The sequence below is a fragment of the Oryzias latipes genome, chromosome 2 (genome assembly GCF_053564925.1).
Source record: "Oryzias latipes strain Hd-rR chromosome 2, Olatipes_Hd-rR_3.1".
Taxonomy (NCBI): Eukaryota; Metazoa; Chordata; class Actinopteri; order Beloniformes; family Adrianichthyidae; genus Oryzias; species Oryzias latipes.
In genome coordinates, this window is record NC_136238.1 from 35,553,267 (window position 1) to 35,571,132 (window position 17,866).

At 44.5% G+C, this 17,866-nt stretch overlaps 2 protein-coding genes and 1 pseudogene across 3 annotated transcripts in view; 1 reads left to right on the forward strand and 2 right to left on the reverse strand.

Moving 5' to 3' along the window:
- Window positions 1-17,866, forward strand: part of LOC144987176 (uncharacterized) — a 427,194-nt gene that overhangs the window by 178,786 nt on the left and 230,542 nt on the right. The window lies entirely within an intron of this gene.
- LOC144986858 (uncharacterized) overlaps window positions 1-17,866 on the reverse strand; it is a 164,985-nt gene that overhangs the window by 31,411 nt on the left and 115,708 nt on the right. The window lies entirely within an intron of this gene.
- Window positions 1,492-17,628, reverse strand: LOC144987020 (protein NLRC3-like; annotated as a pseudogene). The gene is made up of 6 exons (XR_013650871.1): window positions 17,513-17,628; window positions 17,021-17,076; window positions 15,142-16,930; window positions 8,497-8,673; window positions 2,664-2,837; window positions 1,492-2,347 (listed from the first exon to the last, which is right to left on the reverse strand). The product of XR_013650871.1 is annotated as a protein NLRC3-like (transcript).

The following is a 17,866-nucleotide window of genomic DNA, read 5'->3' on the forward strand; positions in this document are numbered from 1 at the left end:
TCGTTGGCGAGGTGGAAAAGAGGAGAAAAATGTTGTTTGGAGGGCACAGTGTGGGCATTACTAATGCCGAAAAGGCACGTGAGCATTCCTGCTCCTCTTTAGCTCCTCCTCTTCCTCCTGATCAAAGTTTGAAGCCCAGAGCCAAAAGTGCGTCTGCAGCTGCTTCTGCTCCAGCAGCCGCTCCCTCTGCTCCTCCTGCCTCTCCTCCTCTGGGAGCTCCTGCATCCTCCTGCGCTCCTCCCTGTCCTCCAGCATCATCAGGAGGCTTTCAAAAGGCTTTCTGGAATGTTCCAAAGCAGAAACCTTCATCATTTGAAGATGGAGGAAGACTCCAACACTGACAGACAGACAGACAGACAGGAAGTCTCCTGGTTTTTCTGCTTCAGAAGGTTTTTGGGAAACTGCAGAGTTTTCTTTGTGGAGCTAAAGAGCTGCTGTCAGTCTGCTTTGGTCCATCAGGAATGAAGGTCAGGACTGAGAGGAACCTGAAGAAAGTGACTCTTCATCATCTGCTGCTGAAGAAGACAGAGGAAGATCCACTGTGAGAGCAGCTGCAGAAAGCTTTCTGCTGTTTTTCTCCTCTGAGAGAGTTTGGAGTTCCCAGCAGTTTGAGTGGAGCTGAAGCAGCAGAGCTGAAACAGACGTTCTTCTGCTCCCATTCAGCATGAACGGACAGATCCACTGAAGGCCGGCCTGAAGCTCTGGCTTCCAACACGTCTGCATGGATCCAAGCGTGTGCAGTGTGTGCTGACATGCTGTTCTCTGAGGAAGCAGATGCTGCTGCAGACTGGGGGCGGAGCTTAGAGATGACTGATGAAGGTCAGAGGGTTGGGCTTCATCAGGATGAAAGTGGATTCTGCCTTGATGATCCTAAAATCATGAGACTCAAACAGGAAGTTGACGAGGTTTTCTTCTCTGCTGGATTTCCATTTTCCAGTGTTTCCACAACTGATGATGTCATCAATTTGATCTTTAAAACACTTTACTTCCTGGTTTCATTGACAGCAAATGTTCCTAAAGATCTGACCCCCTAAAAGCTCCAATAGCAGCTCAGCAGAAACTCTGATCTTTCTTGATGTGGAGGGGCGGAGCCTGAAGAGGAAGCATCTTTCTGCAGGTGGTGCTGCAGCTTTGGGCATGTTTTCCAACTCTTTAGCTTCTGCTGTTCATGGAGTCGTGTCCCTCTGTTCTTGGAAAGGAGAAACCTGCAGAGAACTTTTCCCATTTCCACTCCCTCCTTTCAGCTGCTGCCCACTGTTCCCCTCTGAATCAGGAGGGAGGAGCTCTCATCTGTTCTGCCCACCCCCATCTAGAAAGACATCAGCACCACCTGAACATTCCAAAGCTCTTTTCCAACCCATTTCTACTGAGAAGGAACCAAACACATGAAGATTAGAACAGCTGGAACAGGATGAGGGGGAAGGCTAAAGATTCAAGTCTGTTTGTGAGTCAAAGATAGAATGAAGACAGAAATCAATAGAAAACTCAGAGTTGATTCAAAAAAGCGTTTATTAGATCCAAACAGGCTGCAGGAATTTTACAGACAGCTTTCAGTTTGAAGCCTTTTGACACTAGGATGCAGTTCTGCAAACAGCCAGCAGGTGCCCCATTCTCCCACCTGCTTTAATGCAGTTGGTTGTTTGTGACAAAGAAAACCATAAAAGGCAGAAATAACACATTATTAAGGAACTAAATTACTGATAAAGAAAACGGCTTGATAAAAACTGAATCTTAAAGTTGAGTTTATAAAAAAAGTTTCCACAGCAGAGTAAGTCCTGGGATCCACATGTGGACGTCTACAGAATTTCCTCTGTTCTCTACAGACAATAGTTATTTTCCAAGAAAAGTCAATTGCTGACTCGGCATTTGTCGGCATCCTCATTTTAAAGTGTATCAAAGTGGAAATGATGGAAATAACATTGAAAATTTTGAGCATAGAGGCTGAATGCTGCTTGAACTGGAGAACAATGTCACAATAATCTACACAAACAGCTTCATGAACAGAGAAACACAGACGTCAGCTGACGGGAAGAATGACATCAGTTACTATGGCAACAAAAGAGTGAAGAGAAGCTTGAGATTTCCCAACACTCCAAGTTAGAATGAGAAGAGGAAGTGCAGTTCTCTTCAGTCCACCGGGGGAGCTGCAGCACAATAACTGAGAAACAGTGGAGCTGATCTCAGATCAGTTCCTGCTGCAGCTCTGACACTCATCTCTACTTCCTCTGATTCCTCCATCACTCTGCTCTCCACCTCCCAGGAACACCGTCCAGTCACAACATCTCTGCAGACCAGCTGCTGCTGCTGCTCCTCTCTGCTCTTCCAGGAGGAACATCAGACTCAGAACCTGCAAAGAAAAAATGTAGAGACAGAGATGAAGGAGTGTCTCCTGATCCTGGTCTGTCAGTCAGTGATGCAGCACAGCAGCAGAAAGAGCAGCAGGAGCTTCAGTCCTGTTCAGAGCAGCAGCTTCCTGTCATCTTCACCTGTTGGAGCTTCTGCTGCTCTGATTGGCTGACTGTTGTCCTGAAGCCTGTCATCATTCTCCTCAGAGCTTCACTGAGAAGCTGCAGCTTCACAGGAAACTCTGCATCTTTGCTCTCAGACTAACTTTATAACCAAACATCTGGAAGCAGCTGGACTGACTCCAACCCTCTACTGACCTCAGAGTCTGCAGTTTGAAGTTTGGACTCTCCACCAGATCCTGGAGCTGCTGAACATCTGAAGACTTAAGCTTGTTCCAGCTCAGGTCCAGTTCTGTGAGGTGGGACGGGTTTTTCTTCAGAGCTGAGACCAGATCAGCACAGCTTGTCTTTGACAAACTGCAGGCACTCAACCTGAATCCAGAACAAAGAGTTGAGTTTAAAGACAAAGTTCATGTTTTTCATCCTTCACTTCTTCTAAAGAGTTCAGAGCCGAAGAAGATCAGAAAGTTTAGAAAAAGTCCAAAGATGTGAAGCAACAGCAGCAGATCAGAAGAGTCCAGCAGAAGCAGAGAAGAATGAAGGTGGGTGCTCAGTACATCTTGGACAAAAATTAAGAGGTTTAAGCGATTTATGGTTGTGAAAATACAGTACTCATTAGTGAGGATTCTTGGGTTTTTGTCATGTTGTTGTCCTTGTCAGCGTCATCAAAATAAACAGTTCTGGTTTAAGTTTTGGTCATAATGTCCAACCTGATCTGGTCTGTGAGATCATTTTTAATTATTGTTATTAACGGAGCAGCAAAATGAGCGCTGGCAACAAAGTAACTACAGATCTCATAATGCAGTGCTTCAGCTGTTTTACTGAACACTAACAGTGTCAGTCAAGTCTAGCTGATGATGCTGGAAGTTATTGTGAAGCTAGTCCTCATGATGCCGAAGAGAACAGTGGATTCTGAAGACAGTCTTTAAAAGCCCATGGGAGTTTTTAGTGAAGCTATGGTCACATTTACCAAAATGCCACCGAGCAGAGACCTAAATGACAGTTTTGTCACCCAGTGGAACTTGTAATGGGGCGGCAGCAGTCACTATTTTACACCCTGTGCGGCGTCTGCCGATGTTTTAAATAAAGGTCAAATTCAACAGTGACGGACAATTTTTTCACATTGGTCAGTCACCACCCTGGCACATTTGGAGGTTGCTCAGTGGCACTCTGGTGCGCAGGAATGTTCCCTCTATTATTCCATTTGTCTATGCATACAAACAAAGGACCACTGTGACCAAGCCCCTCCCCTTCCACCTGCACTGCACACCAGCTGCATTGACCTGTGTTTCAAGCGGCCACTTCCAATGAAGTCTGTGCAAACCCATGTGGACCAGAATTTTGGGCTTCCTTTTCCGAAACACTCATAATTGCAGGTCGCTACGCCAGTTCTTAAGTCCAGGCTTGCAGGCTACGTGCAAATCAGGCGTGCTAAAATTTTAACGGGTTGAACTTTTTCACGCTTTATCGCACTTTATGTGCACTGTTACCAATCAGGGACTCGGGTTTGGTAGTGACTGTGGGTAGTGTCCACTTCAAAACACGGAAGTGCCAACCGTTGTAAACATAATCACGAAGGAGAAATTAATAGCTGCGATTTGTACCCAGACAGCTTAATATGACACAGAGATGGACATTTATAGAAAACAAAAGGCCTGGAGCAAGATTTGAGAGAACACGACAGCTTGGACGCGCATTTATAAAACCTTGCTTGAAGCTTGAACGCTGCTCTGCATGTCAATCAAGTCATGTACTTCTTGGTGAGGATTTCGATTCGCTGACAGATTTTTTAGCATATTTTTATTTTTGTGGTTATTTATCTTTGCTGGCCTGCGATCATATCCTTGAAGATCGACCGGTTGTTCGCGATCAACGTAATGAGCACCCCTGGTGCAAACATCATGTGAATTTGTTTTTCCAGTGGTGTCCAGACAAAATAAAGGCTGAAGTTATTCCCACATATTTACATACAAGAGGCACATTGTGGCATTAGCCGCACAGAGTTTAAGTTCATCCACGCCTAAATTTTGTTAGCATGTACTAGCCTAATGCTAACCTTTCTTCTTAGCCCAAGCTGCCTAGAATAAAGCACTGACCGCACAGTTTCAGAAAATTATGAGCAAACAGTCACTTAATAATAATCATAACAATAATAAAATCACATTTTGAAGATCATTTTGCTCTATGCTGCAGCTTTCTTTGTTTACAACAGAACTCAATATTTCTTCTTCTACGGTAGTTTTCAGTATTTTAGAACATGTCATGTCAATACAAAAATTTTAGAACATTTGCGCATGTCAATGCAATTTTTTGCGATGGAAAATGAGCCGTATTTCAATGTTTGTTGTAATCTGATAAAGTTTCTCTGGGTCCATGTACACAGTTCAATTCTAATCCGATCTTTGATCCGGTCAGATTTCCACATGTAAACACGGCTAATGTTTAGATGTAAATAGTACAACTGTGTATGTCAGTAATATGTCATTTTGTTTTGTGCGCTGCACATAGCAGTGCAGGATTGAGCAAAACAAGTGCAGGGAATTAGACGGCTGGCGGCCAGTGATACTTGATGAGGACTCCAGTCGTTTCCACAATGGTTCATTTAGTTCAGACAAATGTTGCTTGGATTTGCTTGTGACTGTGATCGTCTCCAGGGTTTATTGATAACATGAACCACATCCTGATCATTGACTTGCTGCCGCTGTGAACTCACTGAGGAAGAGTAGGGTGGTGTGTTCATCCACTGAGCAGAAGCAGGAAATAAAGAGGAGAAAAAAAGCAAACTGCATTCTCTAGTCTGGTGCAAAATATGAGACATAATTCTATGAGATAAGAGCCGTTTTGTACCCGACCGACACATCGCAGTTTTGTTCAATCTGCCTTTCATAATGCTCCTGTAGCCAAAAAAAAGGTCTGTTTTTAACTCTTAAAGCAGGAGTGTACATATCCTAAAAAAGTACAGCTAATCTTTTCCCAAATTAAAAAACGGACATGGTGAGCTTTCATTTATCATCTTAGGATACACTGGTATGTGGCATTATTGCATGTGGAAACTTATAAAATGCAATATAAAAATATAGTAATTGCGCTGACAAAGAAGAATCACATAAAGTGGGCGGAATGCAACACGTTTAACCCCGCCCACATTGAGCCACGCCTCTGTCTGCACACTGCAGCCAGGAGTAGTTGAGCAGTCCAGCGTCAGTCCGTCAGGCGGGGAAGATGCCATTACAAAATCTGGCGACAGCTGGGCAGCCACAGTTGGATCACCAGCCAAGCAGCTCTGACTGGACGATTTGTAAATGACAGGTGACAGAATCACTTTAAAAGAGAACGACAAGAACAAACTTCTTCCTGAGAACCATTTTTAACTGTCCTTCATTGTCATTCATTCTCGCTTCTTTTTCTCTTTAAGACGCTCATAATTGGTCATAATTGGTCATAATTGGTCAATATGTGTTTGTGCTGAGTGGGGGAGGGGCAGTGAAAGCCGAATGGAATAAAGCGCCAAGTGCAACAAAAGACTAGAAGAGACAACATCAACACAAAAACCTACAGAATTGAGAGACACTGGAAAAAGAAGCTAAATCCAGAACCACTTCACTTTAACTGATAATGTGAAAAGAGAATCTAGAGTCTGCAAGAAAATTATTCCATCTAGAACCGGATCAAAACCAACCTGGACCTGAAAACTGAGAGAATCTTCTCCTGAACAGAGCAGATCATTACTGACTGAAGAAACCAGACCAGCTTCTCAAAGATTAGACAGTGTGTGTGTATGTGACCATAAATCACATACAGTGGGCGTGACTCAACACGTTTAACCCCACCACGTTGAGGCACGCCTCGGTCTGCAGACTGCATCCAATGGCTTCTGGGACTGCCGCCGTCTACATTCATGACCACGTCAACGATTTTCAGAAAAATGAGACTGCAGCAGCTAATCTAGAATATTCTGCCGATGCCTCCCCATCACACGGTGGCAGTTTTCTCTGTGACCGTAGTTTGAATATTTCCTGACAGTGATGCTGCGGTGAAAGTGAGTTTATTGTGGCTTAGGAGATCAACACTTCAGCCAGACCATTTACCCCCACAGCCCGCACCTTGCCCCTCCCTTCCTTGATTCATGGGAGAGTGAACAAAGTCATTAAAGAGCCACATATTTCCACCAAATATATCATAAATCATATTTATTACAGTGTTGCTTTTGTTTACTTTTAGTGACTTTGCTATTTTATCACTGCCTTTATGTTTTCAAATCTACATTTGTGGTTCTGTTGTTCTTACATTTCTGTTATATTTTTGCTCTTTTTTATTTAGCACTATAGTTACTTTTCTTATTATTATTATTGTATTATGCCATTATTAATATACATGTTCTATATGTGATGTATGTTCAATTCAGATTGTTGTAACTACTTAATAAACATGTTTATTTGCTGCAAGTCTCTGTCTTGTGTTTTATTATACACTTAATTAACAAAAATATATTTGTATTGCCAAGATTACTCTATGATCAAACATTTCAATAAAAAGTCTCAAAATCGGTGATATTAACCCCGTAACCGTAAATATTTAGTATCAGATGAACATGAAAAAATTATGGAAAGGATTTCCACCATATTAGATAGCTTTACTTGAACAAAAATGAATCATCTTGGTCCTACTTAATGTATTTAGGTTCAACCTAATACATTTAAGTTGATTCAATTTAAATACTACAGTGGGACCCTACTTAATTTTGTTGCTCACTTTAAAAAGAAAAAAGTTGATCCAACTTAATTAAATCACTTCAATTGGTAACACATAATTGAATTCAGTTTATTCAACTTAAATTTGTATGTCTACCCATCTCAATTTAATGTGGTGATCTAACTTAAAATCATTATTTTTTCTTTAATTTTATTTATACAACTGATATTGTCACTTTTCTAAAGCTTCAACCAATGGGTCTTGTAATTTCCATATCAAAGACATACATGACCCAGCAATGTCTTGCTTTACAAGGCAGGAGCTCATGTGCCATGAACTCTGTCTATAGCATTAAGACATTAGCAAGTTACTGCACAAGGGGGTTGGTCATCATCCTCTACCAAACTTTAACTCATGGTGCAGAAAAAAAATAAACACAACAGTTTAAATCACTAGTTAAAACAGAGTAAAACAGCTAGACAACAAAACTCATGGACAAAAACTCAAACTAAACCCCAATCTGCCCAGATAGACAAAAAAATTGTATCCCACAATTCCTCGCGATTACTAATGTAATCCAATTTAATGGTATCATGTTGGATCAACATGACTGAAATTAGTAACTGTTAAATTGATTATTTTAATGTACAAACGACATGATTCATTCATGTATGATTTACAAACATAAAATTTTCCAGTTGAAATGACAAGTTACATTTAATTGGCTGGTAATTTCCTTGTTTTGAGTGTACCCAAATTCCCACAACCCAGTAAATGAAGTGGAGTCTTGTTAACCATTGGAGAGAACAGAAGTCTGATATATTCTGACCCTCTGGACCTCTGATCTCTTAGAGAAGTGTTGCTGTGGTGCAGCGTGCTGACGCTAAACTCATTCTCTTTAGATTTTGCATTTAATTCTTTATCAAATATTGTTAATCTTCAACTTGAACCTGGTAGACTCTGGTCCTTAAAAATATTGTCTGACATTAAACTGATATGCTTTGCTGTGTCTGATTTGAACTTTGACCTTGGTCAGCTTTCAGGACGGTTTGATCAGGATGACTAGTCTGTCATTAGTTTGAGTTCTTGTTTGTTTTCTGACTCTTTAAGCTCAAAATCTGTCAAATATTTCAACAGCTGAACCTTTTGTTGCCATGGAAACATATTTTTTCTACAGAAAATCTAAGCAGCTGTTTCTTCCAGTGCAGACTCTTCAAAGAATCAAAAATGTTTCTGGAATTTCAGGAAAATCCAAAGAATCTTTGAATCCAAACTTTTCAGCTTCAGTGAAGAACTACAATTGTAGAAATGAACCAACCAGCAGCTTCAATGTTCTGACCTCAGAGTCTGCAGTCTGCAGTTTGGACTTTCCAGTCCAGAACACAGAACCTTCATGGATGAATCCTCCAGTCCGTTTCTGCTCAGGTCCAGTTCTGTCAGGTGGGATGGGTTGGACTTCAGAGCTGAGGCCACAATTTCCCAGTGAGTCTCTGAGAGTCCACATCGTAGTGGAAGTCTGCGAAGAGAAAGAAAGACAGAAACAGGTGATCTATGATGAATTCAGGCTGTCATGAAGTTCCAGTTGGAAATTTATCTCTTCATCAGAGCTTCATCTTCATCATGAAACAGTCCCCCTCATCAGTCTCTCTCAGAACTTCATCTTTCTTTCATCTGCAGCTGGAGGAGAGAAAGTGGAGCTCCATGGAGCTTCATGCTGCCCTCAGTCTGTCAGTGATCTGAGGTCTGAACCCCAAAGTTACCAGTAGAACATCTGGATCATAGAGACTGACAGCTGTCACTCTGACCATGAGGATGAGGATGATGACGATGATTGAATGTTGACAGTTTTTAAATATTGGTTATGGTCCAGTTTTCTGAGAGTTTTCTGTTTTCATTTCCAAAATGATATTTTCATGTTTTCAGCTCTGAAGCTGTAAACAACAACAGTTCATCTTCCTGTTCTGTTGCAGAACTTTGAATCCAGCTTCCTCCTCAGGTCCACGTCTCCTGTCATGAACAGAACCACAGCTTCACCAACCTTCAGGCAGAACTTTTCAGAATGTCTTCTTAGTAGAAAGAGGCTAAAGTGACTGTTTCTATGGCGGAACCAGAACCTGTGTAGGTTTACAAGTTAGCGCTGATGCTAAGCTTCATTGTTTAGATTCAGAGTCAGAGTCCTCCTCGACCATGACGAAGACTTCCATCGAAACATGTCAGGCACCGTATTTTCACTGTTATAAGACACACTTTAAAGTCTTACATATACTCAAGACTGTAGGGGGCGCCCTATGAGGCGGTGAGCAAAATGTGTAGTTGTGGGACTTGGGCAGAGGAGTAGAAAAAGACGATGAGAACCAACTCAGTTTGTCTCCCACTTCTTTGTTCCACAATGAGTGTGTATGTGTGTGTTGAAATGTATGTGTGTGTGCTGAAATGTGTGTGTGCTGACTTCCCGGGTGCCGTGGTCCCCCATTTGCAAAAGGAGGTAGCAGACACTCAGCCAAGTGAGTGTGTGAGGGCACATTCAGTTTGTGTTTCTCAGTTAGGGAGAACAGTCATTAAAAAAAAGCTTTTCCTCCAAAAAAAAGAGACTGATTCTACTATTAACCCGCTCTGGAGGCTCTGAAGTAGGGGCGTAAGAAAAAAAATCGATTCGGCAATATATCGCAATACGTCATTTGGCGATACTTGTATCGATTCAAAATGCTGCCAGATCAATATTTGTTTAATTATTTCTGAGCGTCCTTCAGCGTCTGACTCTTGTTGTCCACTTCACCCTCCGACCGCTAGTTGGCAGCAGAGAACACGGAGCCTCTTTGAGCAGCTCTACTCTGCACAAGACAACAGGAAAACTGCAGCCAGAGGCAGCTTGTTCTGTTGTTCTTGTTCTGTTCTTGTTGCAACCAGGTTGCTGCCAGTAAGATATGAAAACGCGGATTGCTGTGCTTTTTAGCGGCTCAGATAAATAAGATAGACAATGAAGCACGGCAGCAGCTAATAGGCTAATGCGCTTAGCATCTGCTAACATGCTAGAAAGCGGGCTAAAGTTCTGCAGAACCTCAAAGCAATGGATTCTAGTTTAGGGACCTGATGGATCAGAGGGATGTGTACAATGCTCTGAAAAAGGCTGACATTGTGGTGATCAGCTTTACCAGTTTACTTCTGTGTGTGAGAAGCGTGGCTGCAAAGGTGCAACAGAGCAGAAAAGTAAACAAAGCCCCCTTTTTTTGTCACATTAAGCAACTTTCATTCGTTCTGTCATTCTACCTCATCATCACACTTTATGTTTCTGGAAAGAATCAGTGTGTGTCCCCCACCCTTTATATTTAAAGCTCCATTCAGGCTCCTGAACTGTTTAAAAGCTCTAGAGAAGCTACATTAATGCTGAAAATAAACAGCATTTTATTTCCCCAATAGAAACTTATTGGTTAAGGCTCATTCATTCTTTGTTTTTTCTTACATTAAAAAAAAAAAAAAATTTAAATCAGACAATGTTGACTGTTCCCTTTCTATATTTTAACTTACCAAAATAAAAGCACTATAAATTTGCTTTGGTAAACGCAACTTATATGTGAGATACAATTGCAGTGCTTAACGTTACGATCATTAAACCGAAGTTGACCATTTTATTACAGTGGAAGACATTAAAATTCAGGTTGAGTTTTTTCAAAGTCGTATTTAAAAAAACAGAAAGAAAACATGTTTCGGTAAAATATCGGGATACGTATCGTATTGCAGGGCGCGTATCGGGATACGCTTGGCAATACACACCCCTACTCTGAAGGTCCAAACAGGGAAGTGAACCCCGAAGGAAGATCTGCTGTCAGCCCTGAAGAGGATCCCCCCCCGCGGTCAGAAATATCATTATGTTTTACTGCTATGTTGTGTTAACGCGCCCGAGCTTTAACACCCAGTGCGCCTTTTCTATATGTTAAATACTGAAAAGTCACCCATAACTGAGAGTGCACTGTCATGGTGCCTCTGTCAGCCCCGCCCCTCTGCTCTGCTCCTGGCTACACTAGCTGTGACCACTTCACCTTCATCAAACCTGCTGCTCTTAAGGAGACCCAGCTCCTTCATTCGACGCCAGTTCATTGCCCCTAATGGTGACTAAGCCTGGTCTGCCTGGTCATGCCTCGCTTACTCTTGCCTTGCCTTTCTCTAACCTTGTACCTCCTTGTCTCAGGATTCATCAGAACGAAGGTCACCCGTGTGGAAGTCATCTGTTACTTACCTGCTGCCTCGGAGAACCTCGGAGCCGATCTGCCGCGGTATTACCTCCAGTCAACGCCAGTTACTTTTTCAACAAGCACCACGATACTACTACTCCGATTACAGTAAGATCACACTATTCATTAACTCATTATAAAGTAAAGCCTTGCAATGGGCGCAGGCTTTTCTGGCTGCTAACCCATAACTCATCTGCCGTTTGACCGTTTTATTGACAAATTCAGATTAGTGTTTGATCAGCCCCGGAAACAGGATGACGCGGCACACAAGCTACTTACCCTCAAACAACGCAATCGCTCTGTCAGTGAGCACATCATAGACTTTCGTATTCTGGCGGTGGAGGCTTACACTTTTGAGGAGTTGGCTGCAGTCGCCCTGCGATCGGATATCAGACTCTGAGAGCGAAACCAGGACCGGAGCAACGTCACCCGGAAGACACCTGTGCGGATACCCCTAGCTACTACCATGGACGCTATTCCTGTTCCCCGACCAGAATACCCACGCAGTGTCACGATGAACCCATGCAAATCGGGCATTCTAAGCTCACCGCGGAGGCGCGACTAACACGATGCAACGAAGGTGCGTGTTTCTATTGCGGGGAATTAGGTCATCAGGTTAATCAATGCTCCCTTCGTTTAAACTCCAGAGCCCCCCACTAGAGGACAGGCCACGGGGGGGTACCTCTACCATGCTTAACGACTTCTTGTTTATCCCTGTCAAGTTATGTCATCAGTCCAAAGTTGCTGACCTTCAGGTGTTAATCGATTCTGGCGCGGAACAAAGCTTAATTGATCAAAGTATTGTCGATCGCTTAACCTTGTCCACTGAGCTTATCACGTCCCCTGTCAAAGCCGCTGGTTTAGGTGGCAGCATCTCTCACTTATAACTCACCGATCTAAACCCATTTTCCTTATTACCTCCGGTAATCACTGCGAAACCATCCAGTTCTTTGTTACTCGCACACCCAAGACTCCTGTTGTTCTAGGGTTTTCATGGCTTAAGCTCCAAAAGTCCCCATCTCAATTGGAGTCGCCACAATATCATAGGTTGGAGTGATTTTTGCATGGGTAATTGTCTCCAATCTGCGTTACCTTCTGTCACCACTCACTCGGGCGGTGAACCTGAAACTATCGATTTGACTTACATTCCTGAATGTTACCATGACTTAAAACTCATCTTTAATTCTAAAGCCGCCTCCTTACCACCTCATAGGCCCTATGACTGCGCCATCAATTTATTAGACGGCAACCCCCTTCCTAAGGGAATGATATTTAATCTTTCGGGTCCTGAGAAAGTGGCCATGGAACAGTATATTCAGGAAGCGCTTGTTCTTGGTCACATCCGTCCCTCCTCATCCCCTGCCGGTGCCAGTTTCTTCTTCGTTGAGAAGAAAGACAAATCTCTCAGACCTTACATCGATTTCTGCGAACTCAACCAGATTACTATTAAAGACAAATACTCTCTACCTTTCATCATCTCGGTTTTTGATTCCATTCAGGAGACACGCATATTTTCTGAACTCGACCTCCGTAACGCCTACCATCTAGTGCGCATGAAAGGAATGGAAGACCGCATTTAACACTCCTGTGGGTCACTTTGAATGCGTAGTAATGCCGTTTGGTCTAACTAACGTCCCTGCTATCTTCCAATGCCTTGTTAATGACTTACTCCAAGACTTCATTAACCATTTTGTCTTTGTATACCTTGACGACGTCCTGATTTACTCTAAAGATCCCGCCCTCCATCAGAACAATGTACGCCTGGTCCTCCAAAGATTATCCCAAAACCAGCTGTTCGTTAAAGCTGAAAAGTGTCAGTTTCACACCACCAGCATCCCGTTCCTCGGGTACATTTTCGAAGCTGGCAGCATTCGCCCCGATCCTGCCAAGATCACTGCTGTTTCCCAATGGGCACCCCCCTCATCCCGCAAAAATCTCCAACAATTCCTCGGATTTGTCAATGTCTACCGCCGCTTCATTAGAAATTATAGTTCCATTGCCGCTCCACTCACTCAACTCCCGTCCACCTCCAAGCTGTTCCACTGGAATTCCACTGCCCAGGCAGCCTTCGACACCCTAAAGAAATTGTTCGTCTCCGCTCCCATCCTCATGCCACCAGACACCTCTAGGCAATTTGTCGTCTAGGTTGATGCCTCCGACTCCGGTGTGGGAGCAGTTCTGTGTCAGCGGGAGGAGTCATCTGGAAAACTCAAGCCCTGTGCCTTCGTCTCCAAGAAGTTGTCCCACGCAGAGCGCAATTACGATGTGGGTAACCGGGAACTTCTCCCCTCTGTGCAAGAACACCTCCAGCGTTGTCAGCACATCCGGCGCCAAACCCAAGCTGCTCTCCTCCGCACCAAGGAGAGCAACTGCCGTGCTGCCAATCGCCACAGGGTGGTGAGTCCCGCATACCAACCAGGCCAGAGAGTGTGGCTTTCTTCTAAGAACATTCCCATCCAGGCCACGTCACGCAAGTTGGCTCCCCACTTTATTGGACCCTTCACCATACATCGCATCATCAATCCCACCTGTGTCCGTCTTCACCTTCCGGCAGCCCTCTAAGGTACATCTGTCTTTTCACATCTCTCAAATCAAGCCTGTTCTGGATAGCAGTTTGTGCCCGCCTTCCGCTTCCCCTCCACCTGCCCGGCTCATCGATGGCGCTCCAGCATACACCGTCAGCCGCATCTTGGACGTCCGGCACCGGGGAGTCGCGGCCATCAGTTCCTGGTGGACTGGGTGGGTTATGGTCTTTAGAAACGCTCCTGGGTTTCCCGTTCCCTCACCTTGGACCCCACCCTCATCTCTGACTTCTACCGTGGTCCCCCGGATCGTCGGCCTGGACCGACTGGAGGCGGTTGTTGGGTGGGGGTTACTGTCATTGTGCCTCTGTCAGCCCCGCCCCTCTGCTCTTCTCCTGACTCCACCAGCTGTGACCACTTCACCCTCATCAACCCTGCTGCTCTTAAGGAGACCCAGCTTCTTCATTCAACGCCAGTTCGTTACCCCTAATGGTGACTAAGCCTGGTCTGCCTGCTCATGCCTCGCTTACTCTTGCCTTGCCTTGCTCTAACCTTGTACCTCCTTGTCTCAGGATTCATCAAAACGAAGGTCACCCGTGTGGAAGTCATCTGTTACTTACCTGCTGCCTCGGAGAACCTCGGAGCCGATCTGCCGCGGTATTACCTCCAGTCACGCCACGAGCCACGCTCTAGTCTGGACCGCCAAACTGCTGAAAACAACCCTGTCATCTGCCTTGCCATTAAAACTACTAACCAAGCCACTGTGTGATCATTCTGGGTTTCAGCGTCTGGGTCTGTCTCGCCTGAAAATTATGACATGCACCCTATAACCCGGTGCGCCCTATGGTCGTGAAAATACAGTATGTGACAAAACACAACCGTGTCTGAAGTAGAAGATCCTAAGAAATCAAGTTTCTGCTTCAGTTTCCTTTTTTAGTCATCAAACTGTTTCATTCACAGATCAATGATTTATCTAGAAATAAGATGATGAACAGAAGAAAAAGCATTTTAGAAATGTGCTTCTAGAATGACTGACATTGTGGAAATAAAGAGTTCCTTTCATTCTGGACCGTCTGCTTTGCGTTCAAACCTTTCAGAAGGTTCTGGATTGGATTTCATTTGGACAAATATGATCCTTCTTTGCTCTTTAGCTAAAAGATCATATGAGTGTTAAAAACAAAAATCAATCTGAACACTGATCTGATTTATCATCACAATCACTTCAGGACTCACCTGAACTTTCTGCAGCTCCTCACAGCTGGGATCAGTCTCCGTTTACCCTCAGCTGATGTCTTGTACTGGTTCAGGTTCAGCTCATCCAGAACCTCCTCTGACATCTGCAGAGTGTAGGTCAGAGCTGAGCAGTGGATCTCTGAGAGTTTCTTCTTTGATTTGTTCTCTGACTTCAGGAACTCTTGGATCTCCTGATGAACTGAGAGGTCCTTCATCTCCATCAGACAGTGATAGATGTTGATGCTTCTGTCAGGAGAAACTCCTTTACTGTTGATTTTCTTCAGGTTGTTGATGGCTCTCTGGATGATTCCTGGATTCTTCTCTGTCTGACCCAGCAGGCCTCCTAAGAGTCTCTGGTTGGACTCCACAGAGAGACCATGGAGGAAGCGAACCAGCAGGTCCAGGTGTCCAGTTTGACTCTGCAGGGATTTCTCCATGACTCTACTCAGAAACTGATCCAGGGATGGGATCCCCATGATGTTCTTCAGGAAGTCCTTAATGACCTCTACCTTCCTGTTGGAGTAACAGTGGAACATGTAGACTGCAGCCAGAAACTCCTGAACACTTAGATGAACAAAGCTGTAGACCGGTTTCTGGAAGATCTCACACTCTCTTCTGAAGATCTCAGTACAAATTCCAGAGTACACTGAGGCCTCTGTGACATCCAGACCACACTGCTGCAGGTCTTCTTGGTAGAACATGATGTTTCCTTTCTCCAGATGTTCAAATGCCAGCCTCCCCAGCTTCAGAAGAACTTCCCTGTCAGTCTCTGTCAGCTCTTGTGGACTTGTCTGATGTTCCTGCTGGTACTTGTTCTTCTTCCTCTTTGTCTGGACCATCAGGAAGTGGGAGTACATGTCAGTCAGGGTGGTGGGCAGCTCTCCTCTCTGCTCTGTGCTCAGCAGGTTCTCCAGAACCACAGCAGTGATCCAGCAGAAGACTGGAACTTCACACATGATGTAGAGGGACATGGAGCCCTTGATGTGGGAGATGATTCTGCTGGACAGCTCTCCATCTGGGAACCTCCTCCTGAAGTACTCCTACTTCTGAGCATCATTGAAGCCTCGTACTTCTGTCAGTCTGTCCACACATGAAGGAGGGATCTGATTGGCTGCTGCAGGTCTGGAAGTGATCCAGACCAGAGCTGAGGGCAGCAGACGTCCCTGGATGAGGTTAGTGAGCAGCACGTTGACTGAGGACTTGTGTGTGACATCAGACACCAGCGGACTGTTGTTGAAGTCCAGAGAAAGTCTGCTTTCATCCAGACCATCAAAGATGAACAGAAGTTTGCAGTCAGACAGCTGTTCTGCTGGGATCTTCTGGAGTGTTGGATGGAACAGCTGGATCAGAGTGAGAAGACTGTGCTGCTCATCTCTGATCAAGTTCAACTCCCTGAAGGACAGAGGAACCACAGCACTGATGTCTTGGTTCTCCAAGCCCTCGGCCCAGTCCAGAGTGAACTTCTGCACTGAGAAGCTTTTTCCAGCTCCAGCAACTCCGCTGGTCAGAACCACTCTGATGGATCTGTGTTGGTCAGGGAGGACTTTGAAGATGTCTGGGTTCTTGATTGCAGTGTCATGGAGCTGGTTGGTCTTGGTGGTGGTCTCCAGCTGCATCACCTCATGTTGGGTGTGAGCCTCTGGTCTCAGTCCCTCTGTGATGTAGAGCTCAGTGTAGACCCTGTTGAGGAGCGTTTCTCTTCCTGCTTCTTCATTTCCTTCAGCCACATGTTGACTTCTGCTCCTCAGACTGATCTGATGTTCTCCAAACATCTCCTGCAGACCAACATCTGCTGAAAGAGCAGAGAAGAAAGCTCCTTCATGAGTGTTCCACATGTTTCCAGAAGAATCCATCAGCAGATGATCAGGCTCTGACTCACCAGCTCTGGGTCTTTCTGCAGACTGGGGTCCGCTCCTCTTCTTCTCTCTGTGGACACTAAGGAGAAACGTTAGTGAACAACAATCAAAGCAGTCAGTGGGAAGTTCCAGACTAACTCTGATCATGGAGCAAGTTCCTCTCTGATCTTCAGACTCAGATATTGGGATCCAGACTGTGCTGAATGTGAGCAAATGTGTTTCCAGGTTAAACCAGAGCAGATCTAGTCCATCTGAAGGTCTAAATGATGCGTTAGCTGTGTTTGGAGCTCATGTCTGGACTGAGCTCAGAGAAAAGTTTAGCTGTTTGCTTTATCCTCACAGACTGAGCTTTGTGTCCTCCAGAGTTGTCCAACTCTTTTCTTTCCTCTCAGACCTAAAGCGCTCACAGCAGATGGTTGACCTTCCTGGATGGATCAGCTGATGTTCTTGATGAGAACATTGTTGTTCCTGCTGAGAGCTGAACTCTGCTTTGTTCACTAGAAACTGTTTCTTACTGTGAGTCTGAAGGTCCTGGTTCAGTTCTGAAGTCTGGAGGAAACCCTTTGGACCGGTCACTCTTCATGGATCCACAGCTGGAGGCTGCAGACTGGACTCTCTGTGTGACCTGTTGACCTTTGCAAACACAAAACCATCAGAGTGTTGGAGGATCTGCTTTTTCATGTACAGCTGAACTTGGCGGCGCGAAAGCATTTGAACAAACATTTTCGATCTTGTTTGATTATTAAGCCATATTAAAATAATTCCATCAAACTAACATAACCTGTTAAGACAATTAAGCTTTTGTCAGCCTGGAGGACCTGGAGAAATTCATTGACTGCGTCATGGGGAAAACCAACACCACCACCCCC